Source organism: Leptonychotes weddellii, chromosome 4, assembly GCF_054177405.1.
Source record: "Leptonychotes weddellii isolate Sample4059 chromosome 4, ASM5417740v2, whole genome shotgun sequence".
Classification (NCBI taxonomy): domain Eukaryota; kingdom Metazoa; phylum Chordata; class Mammalia; order Carnivora; family Phocidae; genus Leptonychotes; species Leptonychotes weddellii.
In genome coordinates this window covers 86,944,134-86,958,872 of record NC_138372.1, presented here as the reverse complement: position 1 = coordinate 86,958,872, position 14,739 = coordinate 86,944,134, and positions in this window count along the sequence as shown.

The window sequence follows — 14,739 nt, the reverse complement described above, 5'->3', positions numbered from 1 at the left end:
CGTGTCTTTGTCACGACTTATTTGGTGTGACAAGCAGTGGCCCAAACTACTTTGTAATTATTTTCGACCAAGAAACAAACGGATTTCTACTTGAGCCGGGTTTCCAGCGTTTGCTTACGAACTAGGCTCCTAGAAAGCAGTAGAATGTTTACAGAGCTACTCTTTACCATAACTAGTTTTGAAATGTTTTTTTTTTTTTCAAAAGTTATTCCGGTTTCGAAATAAAATGCGTACACGTCAGTGCCCTGATAAAACAAATGTGGGCTTAGTAACTAGTGGAATGTCGTGATAGGGTGAACTCTGAATTGTGTGAGAGTTTGGAAGAGTATGACTAAGAATTAGGCATTAATAAACAATGTCAATGTCGTTTACCAGAACTGTGAGTGAAATAGAGACTATGTATCTTCAGCTTTTTAGTTTGGCATTAAGTAGTACCCATTAGTCCAAGTCTTATGCCCTGGAGTACAACTTTGCCTTCAAATTGCCATAGAAAATATCAGGAATTCATGACATCTAGCCTTTAATATAGGTAATGGGTAAGTATTATTTAAAAGTTTAACATACTTGAGTAATTTAGGGTTTAGATAAATGCTGTTCTTTAATCATATTGCAGTGACTCTTGTTAAATATGCAAGTTAATGGTCTGGAAAGCATTTTGTGAGATTTTTATAGCTGAATAGGTTTAAAGGTTTGGTTGTAAGCTTAACATAATAGGCTATAACATCCCTAAACAGATAAAAAAAGGATAATAAGGTCATAGGATGAAACCATTTGATAGTGTCTCAATAGTTTACATGTCTTTTTATCTTCTAAATATTAATGCATATAATATTAACCCTGGAAAAGATCTTAATGACCAGCTAGTCAGATTCCCTTATTTTACAGATTAGGAAATTGAAGTTGGAGAAGTTAAGTGACTTAACATCTTAGGTGTGAAAACTTGTTGATGTTTTTGTGGGAATTAATGTGTCTTTTGACTCCCATTTAATCAGATTGGCACTCTTGAGCTTTCTGTAAAATTGTTAATATGGATATAAATTTATACTAAAATAGATATTTTGAGTAACTTTCCCAATTTATGTCCTTCATTCCCATTGTGTTTTCAATCCACTTTATAATGCATCCCTGTATATAGGATTTAGGTCCCTGTAAATGCCTATATGGCCAGTCTGTTTTTGTTGCAGATGAAGACTAGGAAGATGGAACTTGGATGTGAGAATAACAGACCAGAGAGTTGTGAATATTTTTGTATTCAGCAATTTGTTATTAGCTATTAGGCACTATGAGAGACTTAGGATTTGGCAATGAACAAGTTCTGGCCCTATCCCTGCTGGAGTTTGTAGTTTAACTGGAGAGCAGATAGGTAACAGTGATTACCACAAGTACTCTTTATAAACATATATTGAGTGTTATGATAGAGGGAGTACAGGTTCCTGTGGAACGAAATAGTGTATTCTGTACTATGAGAAGATACCCAACCCAGTATAGAAGCAGTCTGGGTACACCTCTCTGAGGAATGCTATTTAACTTTTTAGACTTGAAGGTTAGGAGCTAACTAGGCCGGGAAGTGATGGTGGAGAGCATTCCAGCCATGAATGCTGAAGCTACAGTCAGAATACAGGGTACATTGGAAAAACTGCAAGAATTTACCAAAGCTAAAGCATAAGAGGGAGCAGGGAAATTAGGGAGAGATGGAAGTTGGAGAGGTAGATAATATCAGATAATGGAAGGCCTTATAAGTCATTTTAAAGAATTAGGGAAGGGACTAGGTTAAAAATTTAAGGAAGCACTCTTGCATTGAAGCTAATCAAAGGCGGTTTAGGGTGATTTTTTTGTTGTTGTTTTTTTAAAGATTTTATTTATTTGACAGAGAGAGACAGTGAGAGAGGGAACACAAGCAGGGGGAGTGGGAGAGGGAGAAGCAGGCTCTCCGCCAAGCAGGGAGCCCGATGTGGGGGCTCGATGCGGCGCTCAATCCCAGGACCCTGGGATCATGACCTGAGCCGAAGGCAGACGCTTAATGACTGAACCACCCAGGCGCCCCAGTTTAAGGGTTTTAAGTGGAGTTGAGGATCATATTTTGCATTTTAGGAACCTCACTCTGCATACAATGTGGAAAACAGGCTGAAGGAAGTCTGTTGGGAGTGTGTGAGACCACAGTGATGGACAGTAGTGGTAGGAGGGAAGAGGCGGGGAGCACACAGGATTCAGTGGCAGACCAGATGTGGGAAACTGGGGCAGCCAGAGTTAACAGTATCTCCGAGGTCTCTAGCTTGACCAAATATGATTTTGTGGGTTTATCAGATGGTATTTGTCTCCATTTAACCAGTGGGGGCAATTAAGACATTGTGTGACTAGCCCAGGGCTGCTCAGGTTGTAAGTCTGGGAAATAAAACAAATCCGTTCCTGTCCTCTTTGTAGTTCTATTGGTGTGATTGATAGTGATTTTTTAAATTTATTCTCCTCTAAACAAACTACTATCGAAAAATTTCAAACACAATTGAGAGCCAGTGTTTCATCTATACCCTTTTCTACTCCCCCACAACTGCTACTGGATTATTCTGAAGCAAGTCGTATGTACATAATTACTCCATCTACGAATATTTCAGTATATCTCTAAAAGATATGACTCAAAAAATCATAACCACATACTATTATCTCACCTGTAAAAATGAACATAACCAAATAACCAGGCAGTATTCAAATTTTCCTCAGTTAGCGTTCTTTTGTTTTTTAAGTGAGCTCTGCATCCAATGTGGGGCTTGAGCTCAGGACCCCGAGATCAAGAGTCACATGCTCTATTGACTGAGCCAGCCAGGTGTCATATCCCTAAGCTTTTTCTTTTTCTTTTTTTTTTATTTTATTTTATTTTATTTTAAGATTTTATTTTATTTATTTATTTGAGAGAGAGAGAATGAGAGAGCACATGAGAGGGGGGAGGGTCAGAGGGAGAAGCAGGCTCCCCGCCGAGCAGGGAGCCCGATGCGGGACTCGATCCCGGGACTCCAGGATCATGACCTGAGCCGAAGGCAGTCGCTTAACCAACTGAGCCACGCAGGCGCCCTCTTTTTAATTTTTTAAGATCTATATATTTATTTGAGAGAGAGAAAGCACGGTTTGGAGGAACAGAGGGAGAAGTCAGGCAGACTCCATGCTGAGTGCGGACGGAGCCTGAAGTGGGACTCCATCTTATTACCCTGATATGGCGACCTGAGCCAAAACCAAGAGTTGGATGCTCAACCGACTGTGCCACCCAGGCACTACCACCCACCCCACCAAGTTGCTTTTAAATAATTGGTTTGTTTGATTTGGGATCCAAACACAGTCACATATTACATTTGGTTGATAGATCTTTTAATCTACAGTTTCCCCCTTTCTCATTCCTCATAATTTATTTGCTGAAGCAACCAGGTTATTTTTCCTGAAGTTTCCCTCATTCTGGATTTTGTTGAATATATCCCTCTGGAATAGTTTTAATATGTTTTAGTTCAATATGTCCCTTGATCCTGTAAGTTGGTAGCTAGGTTGAAGACTTCAAGCATGCTTAGATCAGTTCAGCTTTGATTTCTGAGAGTAGGGACAGTGTGGGGGAGAGGACAAAATATAATTCCTAGGTGATGACGTATATTTCCATCAGGAGGCCTATGTTTGGTTATCACTGACTCTGCTATATTAATGGCATGGTTCCATTTTCTCATTAGTGGTTTGCAAATGGCCTTTAATTCTCTAACATTCCTTTTGGGTTTTTTTTTAAGATTTATTTAGAGCACCTGCGTGGCTCAGTCTTTTAAGCGTCTGCCTTTGGCTCAGGTCATGATCCCAAGGTCCTGGCATCGAGTCCCGCATCAGGCTCCCTGCTCAGCGGGGAGCCTGCTTCTCCCTCTGCCTGCCACTCCCCCTGCTTGTGTTCTCTTTCTCTCTCATAAAATCTTTAAGAAAGAAAGATTTTATTTCTTTATTTGAGAGAGAGTGAGGGGGAGGAGCAGAGGGAGAGGGAGAAGCAAGCTCCACACTGAGCAGGGTGCCTGATGCGGGACTTGATCCCAGGACTCTGGAATCATGACCTGAGCCGAAGGCAGGCGCTTAACAGATTGAGCCACCCAGGCGTCCCTCTCTTAACATTCCTTCTTAACTAATTAACTAGAATACCTCTATAGAGAGAAGTAGGGTTTTTTTCCCCAGTTTATTTTGAGATATAATTGACATCACTATATAAGTTTAAGTTATACAGCATAATGGCTTGACTAGCATATATTGTGAAATGATTGCCACAATAAGTTTAGTTAGCATCCATCATCAACTCATTAGATAAAGAGCAAAAAAATTTTTTTTCCTTCTGAAGAGGACTCAGAATTTACTCTCTTAACCTTCATATATATCATATATCAGTGTTAACTATAGTCATCATGTTGTACCTCACATCGCTGGTACTTATCTTGTAATTGGAAGTTTGTACCTTTTGACCACCTTCTTCTAAGTGGTTTTTGAATAGAAAGAGCAAGTTAAAGTTTGTGTGTTTTAATAGAGTGTCATATATGATTGAGACACTATCTTTTTGAGAAATGTATTTAAATGTATCAAGGTACATCCTCTTTAAAAGCCAGTATTTTGTTAAAATGTTTTTAGCACTTGATATTAACATTTCAAATGGTTTTTTAGTATTTGGAATATTTAGAATTTCTATTCTTACATTGATAGGGTTTCTTTTGGTCTTCTCTGCTCTTTTTTGAAGAGCTTATTTGTTCCTATAGCTTTTGGGGAATTTCTGGTAGAATCACTACCAAATCTAAATCTCAAGCTGTAACCAGAATACAGATTTTAAATTCCTTAAGTACAGATATTGATTACTGTTATCAGTGATCTGCTTTTCTAATTATCTCCTGGGCATTTCAAACTTAAAATGTTGCCTAAGGTTCATTATTTCTGCCTGTTTTCAACTTCCCTTCGTTCCCAAACCTTGTCTTTCCTTCTGACTACATTCTTTCAAGTAGTTAGGCTTAAAACCTCTGAGTCAGTCATCTAAATACTTCCCTGATGGGGGCCCCTGCCCTCCCAAATGCAATTATGTGCCAAACGCTTCTCTTCTTTTTTATCTCTTGTGTCCATTCTCTACCCCCAACCCCACCCCACTTTTCATTTTATCATTACTCCCTAGTTTCGGCTGTTGCCATGATTGTTGCAGTGGTGGCCTTGTACCATCATTGCCATTCCCCTTTTCCAGTCTTCTGTAATGTGCCACCAGTTCTGATCATGTCATTTCTCTAGTCAAAATCTTCTCATGGCTTTCTAGTGCCTACCAAATTTAGTATTCGTCTGGATAGATTTTCGTCTTCAATATATGACTCCAGGTTACCCTTCTGAGTTGTATGTTATTCTTCCTTTAACTTGCACTGACAAACTGAAATTTTTCTCCATGCTTTTTTCCCTGTAATTTTTTTTTTCTCTTTTCCTGGTCCTAGGATCCATTTTATAATGGATCTGTATGCCAAGATTAGTATAGTTGAGATGTTTGAGCCCTCATATCCTATAAAGAAGTGATAAAACAATAATAATGATCTTAAGGAAATGGTGATTTCTCTTCTGGGGTCACAGTACACACAACGACAGCACGAGCTCACATCTACCAACAAGGAGACTTGGCTGCAAGGGCTAAGCTATTGAGGAGTACAACTGACCATTTATGCAGAAGAAGCAGGATCCAGCTCTGTTGGTTGTCCATACAATTCCGTTACTACTCACAGCTCATAATACTGTTGAATCTAATCTGATTTGATTACAATGACTTAGCCTTCATATAAAAGAGAAATTCCTCAAAATGTACAAGCATTGTAAGCTGCATATTTGATCATTTGTTGAAAAATATTTCTTCCCTTTGATTTTGCTCTTACTGTGTAAATCACCGAAGATTATTGAGTGAATGAAAGCTTGATAATGCGCTCTGGTGTGTTAAACTGTTTTGGATAGTAAAGGGGCTTTTTTTTTTTTTTTTGATTAAGTTTTTACTTTAAATCTAATACATTTAACATACAGCGTTATATTAGTTTCAGAAATACAATATAGTGATTGAACAATTCTGTACATTACTCAGTGTTCATCATGGTAAGTGTACTTGTAACAAGGCTTTTTAAAGTTGCCTTATATAGTTTTGAGACTCAAAGCTTTTACTTGATTAACTTTCTCTTCTATTCCCCTATCAGGGGTTTTTAACCTGTGATCTGCAGATTGGTCTTCCATGGTGGATGGAATTCAGGGAGTCTCTGAACTTGCTGGAGAGAAAAAAAATTACATCTTTTCATTAACTTCTACATAAAATTTAGATTTATTTCAACTATGAATGTAGGCAACAAACCATAAGTAGTTTTAGCAGTACCTGTGACTTCGTCATCAATAGAAATCACATATTTTCATATAATATGGTGGTTGCAGCCATCTTGAAATTGTTTAAATTCATCATTACTTCAAAATTACTGTGGTTATTAGACCTGCTACTAGATCTTATGTGATTTGTTATTTTTAAAAGCACATATCAATTAAAAGCACATATCAATTAAAAATATATTTTGACAATTATGTTTGTATTTTATGCATTTAAAAACATCATTCTGACAAGAATAATGACAGGTTTTACCAAACTGTCAAAGGAATCTGTGGCACCAAAGAGGCTAAGAACTTCTGCTCCTAACTCCTCCTAACTCTTACATGTCTGTTCTGATATAAAATGGTTAGCCGGAAGCTGTGATGAAATATAGCATACAAATCATGGTGTCACAGATTTATGTAAATTATTTTGCCATTGACTTTTGTGTACTAAGTCATAAATTTTGTCCTCACAAATGATAGGGAACAAAATGCTTGTGTGTATTTTCTAAGGTCTAGTGAGATGATTTCTATAAAATTGGGCGGAATAATTTTCCTTTGTATTCAGGAAGTATAGGTTTATATAACTTAAAATTACATTTCTAAAATTCTGTGTTTCTTTTTTAATTTAAAAAAAAATTTTTTTTTTTTTAGCAGTGACCCACCTTATTTATTTTCACATAAATCATGTCTTGGCAGGCATTTTCAGAGTCGGAGACGAGCTTGCCACAGTTTGTCTTTTTTAATTTTTTTAATTGTTATGTTAATCCCCATACATTACATCATTAGTTTTAGATGTAGTGTTCCATGAATCATTGTTTGTGCATAACACCCAGTGCTCCATGCAGAACGTGCCCTCCTCAATACCCATCACCAGGCTAACCCGTCCTCCCACCCCCCCTCCCCTCTAGAACCCTCAGTTTGTTTTTCAGAGTCCATTATCTCTCATGGTTCGTCTACCCCTCCGATTTCCCCCCCTAAAAAAAATTTTTTTAAGTAAGCTCTACACCCAACATGGGGCTTGAACTCACAACTCCAAGACCAAGAGTTGCGCGGTCCACTGACTGAGCTAGCCATGTGCCCCCAAAATTCTCTTAAATGCCATAAGTTAAATGGAATAGGGGGTGTCTTTATTGACTTGGGGGACTTTCTTGCCCTCTTTTGGATATATCAGCAAAAGTGCTTCAAATCTTATCTTCACAAGTTTATTCTATTAGATGCAGGCTTTTATTTTGCTCAGCTAAGTGAATCCCTAATGGGGTCAGTGGAATTCAGGTTTGAAATACTTCCTCTGGAGATTAGAAATACACATCCTTGGGGTGCCTGGCTGGCTTTTTCAGAAGAGTGTGCGAGTCTTGATCATGCGTGAATTTGAGCCCCATGTTGGGTGTAGAGATTACTTAAATAAAAATGAAAGAGGGGCGCCTGGGTGGCTCAGTCGTTCAGCGTTTGCCTTCAGCTCAGGTCATGATCCCGGGGTCCTGGGATCGAGCCCCATATCGGGCTCCCTGCTCCGCGGGGAGTCTGCTTCTCCCTCTCCCACTCCCCCTGCTTGTGTTCCCTCTCTCGCTGTGTCTCTCTCTGTCAAATAAATAAATAAAATCTTAAAAAAAAGACATCTTTTTTTTTTTTTTAAAGATTTTATTTATTTACTTTGAGAGAGAGGGAGTGTGAGAGAGAGAGAGCATGAGGGGAGGGGCAGAGGGACAGGGAGAAGCAGGCTCCCCGCTGAGCAGGGAGCCTGACAAGGGACTCGATCCCAAGACCCTGGGATCATAACCTGAGCCAAAGGCAGACACTTAACCGACTGAGCCCCCCAGCTGCACAAGACACATCCTTTCTATTGTGATTGTGTAATGATGTTGTTTGTATTTACTCTGTCACCTAGAATACTACTTGATGGAGTTAGTAGAGGGAAAACGAATGGTTTAACAATTACTGTAGTTTCCAGGAAAATAAAACACTCATTTGAAATTGTATATTTCTAATAAAGGAACTAATAATTATCTTAAAAGACAATACAGTATTGTCAGCAATTAAGAAGGCTATTTAAGTTTTTTTTTTTTTTTTTTTAAGATTTTATTTATTTGTCAGACAGAGAGAGAGAGACAAGCAGGGGAAGTGGCAGGCAGAGGGAGAAGCAGGCTCCCCGCTGAGCAGGGAGCCCAGTGTGGGACTCGATCCCAGGACCCTGGCATCATGACCTGAGCTGAAGGCAGATACTTAACCAACTGAGCCACCCAGGCATCCCATATTTAAGTTTAACTGTAGTATATTTTGAGGTAATAATGCTGACTTCTTTTTGCCACATCTTTAGTGTCTATGAACATCTTCTAAAAAAGTTTTGCATGTTCATAACAAACAAACTGTGGAAAGAGCCCAGATGTCCATCGACAGATGAATGGATAAAGAAGATGTGGTATATATATATATACACAATGGAATATTATTCAGCCATCAAAAAATAAAACAAGATGAAATCAGAGAGGGAGATAAACCATAAGAGACTCTTAACCATAGGAAACAAACTCAGGGTTGTTGGAGGGGAAGGCGGAATGGGTTAACAGGGTGATGGGCATTAAGGAGGGTATGTGATATAATGAGCACTAGATGTTATATAAGACTGATGAATCACTGAACTCTACCTATGAAACTGATAATACACTATATGTTAATTGAATTTAAATAAAATAAAAATTTAAAAACTTTGCAAGTATACATTTGAGAATGGTAGGTAATGATTTAATGCCAGACAAACAGTACTCAATTTTAATACTCTTCTGTGGTTTGTTTGTTAACTGATGAAACAAACAAGAAAACAAAACAACTTATTTTTTTGAGATAATGAGGGTCAAAGGTAGCATAATAATGAAGTTCAGACTCTTTCAAGGGATGTTTATTAAAGAATTTACCATGTGTACAAGAAGTTACTAGAAAGGGATGAAGGAATATATATTTTAAAATATGGTTTGAGAACATTCAGAATGAGAATAAAGCTTTGAAATGAAATGTTAGTATATTACTACATTGTCTCTAGTCCTGAAAACTTAAGATATGTTTACGTGACAGTAAGTATAGTGTTAATTATTTCTGTTAGTGAATAGTTAAACTCAGTCTTTTGCAAGAAAAAGAAAAGGTTTCTTTGTTATCTTTCAATGAATTGTAATCCACTTATGCTCCCCATTAGGGTTCAGAATACTGGAAGTGAAGTAGATTCTAGCAGAAATACCACCTACTATATTCAAATACTCATGTCTATTCAAAGTAATAGAAATGACACAACCCTAACAACACATCTGTTTGTAATTTTAATCTAACCAGTACATTTTTTTAGATTCTGGAACAAGACAGGTCTTACATTAATAAATTAAAATGGCCCACTTAGATCTTGATTTGGTGAATGTATTTTCAGATTGCTGAAGAAAAACAGAACATATACAGGTATTCCAGAATATAACCTGGAATTCTGCCAAGCAGAAGCTGCCATTGAAGGATAAAGCCTCCCAACTTCCCCTTCTTTGCTACTACTCACATTCTTTATTTTATAAGATGTGAAATGGGTTTATATTTGGAAACTCTTGCCCAAGCAAGAAATAAATTAGCATGTGAAAGGGAACAGGACTTGGCCTAAACATGGACAATAGCCAATTTTTCAGTCTGTGAGAAGCAGGCAAAAATGAAGCATTACAGAAGGCACGATCTGCTGGTGTAGTAATAACTCAGAAAGTGAGACTGATTAGATTAAGTTCAATGTGCCAAAAGTTGTCTTCAGTGATTTTTTTCCTTTATTTAAAAACAAACAAGGGGTGCCTGGGTGGCTCAGGCAGTTAAGTGTCCAACTCCTGATTTTGGCTTAGGTCATGATTTCAGGGTTGTGAGATCAAGCCCCAAGTCAGGCTCAGTACTGGGGTGGAGCCTGTTTAAGATTTGTCTCCCTCTCCCTCCTGCTCTCATGCCCACTCTCTTTCTAAAAAAAAATAAATAAATACAAAATAGCAAATAAAAACAAACTTTTCTGTTTCTTTGACTATATAGGGCACTAGATCCAGAAAGCATAACATCGTATCACTGGAGGGCTTTTCCTGGTTGCATATTTTTCTCTGCTTCTCAAAAACTGGGGAAATCAGATTCCTTGAAGTTCATCTAATGCTAACTCTTGGAGGTGGGAGGAGGTTAAATTTTTTTTTTTTTTAAAGATTTTATTTATTCATGAGAGACAGAGAGGCAGAGGCAGAGGGAGAAGCAGGCTCCCCAAGGAGCAGGGAGCCTGGTGCGGGACTCGATCCCAGGACCCCGGGATCATGACCTGAGCCAAAGGCAGATGCCTAACCATCTGAGCCACCCAGGTGCCCAGGAGGTTAAATTTTTCAAAAGTAGTAAGAATAGTCTCTGTCCTTAATTCATGATCTAAAAGTACACACCTAAACTAATTAGGGAAATAGTTACTTTTTTTTTTTTTTAAAGATTTTTATTTATTTATTTGACAGAGAGAGACACAGTGAGAGAGGGAACACAAGCAGGGGGAGTGGGAGAGAGAGAAGCAGGCTCCCTGGGAGCCCGATGCGGGGCTCGATCCCAGGACCCTGGGATCATGACCTGAGCCGAAGGCAGACTCTTAACGACTGAGCCACCCAGGGGCCCCAGGAAATAGTTACTTATAAAAGAAAGAAGTAGACATACAGTTTAGTATCTTAGAGTTTTCAGAACACTACCTAAGAAGCACTAAGATGTCATGGAGGAAATTAACTCCATGTGGCATGCTGTATTCAGAAAAACAAAGATTTTGGTGGGCTAGAGTAGATTTTTAGTATTAGATAAAATTAGAATTATGGAAATTATCAGTAAATGAAAATTTCATTTTTATAAATTACTAAATGTTTTTATCACATCAATATGTGGATTTGGAATAAAACTATACTATCTTTTTGCCTTTGTTTCTGATACGGTCTTTAAGACTAAGGTCTCCTAAAGCAGTGGTGCCTCTTGAATTATCCTTTTCTCCCTAGGGAATCATGCAGTTGACTTTCTCTTCCCTTTGCTCACTCACAACTGAGATTTTTTTTTTTTTAAAGATTTTATTTATTTATTTGAGAGACAGCGAGAGAGCACAAGCAAGGGGAGCGGCAGAGGGAAGGGGGAGAAGCAGGCCCCCCCGCCAGGCAGGGAGCCCAATGTGGGGCTCCATCACAGGACCTTGGGATCATGACCTGGGCCGAACGAAGGCAGACGCTTAACAGGCTGAGCCACCAAGGTGCCCCTCACAACTGAGATTAACTGAAGTGTGAGTCCATCATGAATTCTAAATACATACTTCAAAAGTCCCTTACTTTTCCCTCCTCTACTTCCAACTCTTCCATAGTAGCATTACCAGAATATCTCTTCTTTTTCCCTTTTCTTCTTTCCTCTTTGGTTTATGAGATAAAAAAGCTTCAATCTTTGCTAATGAGTGTGATAAGTGCTAATGATACAACAGTATGAAGGAAAAGGAAATTTGTAAGTATACATTTTAATTGTGACTGATACAATAAAGAATTGGTTCTATGAACTATGCTTAAAGCTTTGAAATATCCATAGAAGTTTTTTCTAATTTCTGGACATCCTCATCTGCCTCCTTATCCCTGCAAATAAGCCCCACTATTAAAGAGAACTAAACTAACTTGATTTCATGGGTTTTGTCTTAGTTTATTATACTGTTATTTTCTAATGTATATTAAAACATACATTAATTTCTTTGTGGCATGACTTTGAGGGGTAGCCTAGGTAGCTAACCATAGTGAAGTGGGAAAGTGCTCTGAAGTTAAGGGCTTGCAGTAAAAAGTAAAAATGAATTTACCACTTCATTTGAGTAGGTGTCCAACTTTGGCCCAGGAATCTTAATTCTGAGCCCTGAGTAACCCACAGACCTGTAATATTGAAGAGTTACCTGTTTTTTAACTCATCTAATGTTAAATAATCCATGAACTTTAAATGTAGAAAAAAATGAAGATGTCAGGTATTGTCTGTCTTAAACCTTACCATAAAGTAGAAAGCCACTATTCAGAAATAATACTATAGATCTGGACACATCCTGAAAAATATTTCTGATACTAAATGGAAAAAGCAGGCTATAAAGCAGCATGAAATATAACCCAATGTTTATATTACATATATGCTTATGTATCACTATCCTAGAAGTTTAAGAGAATCTTCATCAAAATGTGAATAAGTGATAGGAGGATGGTAAATGACAGGCAAGAATCATCTTTTAAAGATTTATTTATTTGAGAGAGAGAGAGCATGCAATTGGGTGGGTGGGGGAGTAGGAGGGAGGGGGAGAGAGAGAAAATCCTCAAGCAGACTCCCTACTGAGTGCAAAGCCTGATGTGGGGCTTGATCCCTGAGATCATGACCTGAGCTGAAACCAAGAGTCAGGTGCTTAACAGACTGAGCCACCCAGGTGCCCCTGGGCAGACTTTATTTTCTATTTATATAGGTATATCCTCTAATTTCTCTATAATGAGTATGTATAACTTGTCATCTTTTATTACTTTGCTACTTTGTGTTTTTTTATTATAAGGTAATATATTTATTATATATATATTATATATATATAATTATAAAGTAATGTTGGTTGGAACAAATCAAACAACACAGTATATGAAAAGAGGATTATTATCTACCCCTCACAACCTCCAACCAGTATAAAGTTTCAGATACATTACCTTTTTTTTTTTTCTTTCTTCCCTAGAATCTAAACTCCATGAGGGCAGGGACCATGTCTGTTTAGTTTACTACTTTCGCTCCAAGCACTCAAATTTTATTAAATGAATGGCAAAAAAGTTTGGTGTATAACCTGATATAATTTTTTTAAATGATTATATAGTCCTATTATGTTTAAGTTTAAAAATCTGAATTGCAAAAACATTCATGAAATTTAGGATATTGATAATTGATCCTCTTTAGAATCATAACACTAAAATCCTGCTTTTGTATGAATCTTTATTAACAAGGTATGCCCCTTCATTGGCACAAATAGAAACTAACCCTTGTTCTTTGGGATTGTAGTGTTTATAAAGAAAGTTACACCACAGTTTGTGCTTGGGTAGTAGAAAGGAAGGGTGAAATACCCAAGGAATGCAGTATGGCTCTTAGGAAGTTGTTAAATACAAGAATAAAGAATTAATCTGCTACTATAAGACTATTACTGGGGGCACCTGGGTGGCTCAGTCTTTTAAGCAGCTGACTGTTGGTTTTGGCTCAGGTCATGGTCTCAGGATCCTGAGATCGAGCCCTGCATCAGGCTCTGCAGGGGTCTGCTTGAGATTCTCTGCCTCTCCCTCTCCCTTTACCCCCTCCCTTGGCTCGCACGCCCTCTTTCTCTCTAAAATAAGTATTTTTTTAAAGACTTCAAGGGCGCCTGGGTGGCTCAGACGGTTAAGCGTCTGCCTTCGGCTCAGGTCATGATCCCAGGGTCCTGGGATCGAGTCCCGCATCGGGCTCCCTGCTCCTTGGGAGGCTGCTTCTCCCTCTGCTTCTCTCTCTCTCTTTCTCTGTCTCTCATGAATAAATAAATATATAAAATCTTAAAAAAATAAATAAAAAATAAATAAAAAAGTCTTCAAGTTTTTATTATAGTTCTAGTAGTTAACATACAGTGTTTTATTAGTTTACCTCTTTATCCGTTCATCAGTCGATGGACACTTGGGTTGCTTCCATATCTTGGCTATTATAAATAATGCTGCAATAAACATAGGGGTGCATGTATCCCTTTGAATTAGTGTTCTTGTATTTTTTGGGTAAATACCCAGAAGTACGATTGCTGGATTGTGAGTTAGTTCTATTTTTAACTTTTTGAGGAACCTCCATACTATTTTCCACAGTGGCTGCACCAGTTTGCATTCCCACCAACAGTGCATGAGGGCCCCTTTTTCTCCACATCCTCACCAACACCTTTTGTTGCTTAAGTTATTGATTTTAGCCATTCTGAGAAGTGTGAGGTGATACCTCGTTGTAGTTTTAATTTACATTTCCCTGATTATGAGTGATGTTGAGCATCATCTCATGTGTCTGTTGGCCATCTATAGGTCTTCCTTGAGGAAATGTCTGTTCATGCCTTCTGCCTATTTTTAATTGGATTATTATTATTTTTTGGGTGTTGAGTTTTATAAGTTCTTTATAGATTTTGAATACTAACCCTTTATTGGATATGTCATTTGCAAATATCTTCTCCCATTCTTTTTTTTTTTTATAATTTTTTTTTTTTTGATTTTATTTATTTATTTGACAGAGAGAGACACAGCGAGAGAGGGAACACAAGCAGGGGGAGTGGGAGAGGGAGAAGCAGGCCTCCCTCAGAGCAGGGAGCCCGATGCGGGGCTCGATCCCAGGACGCTGGGATCATGA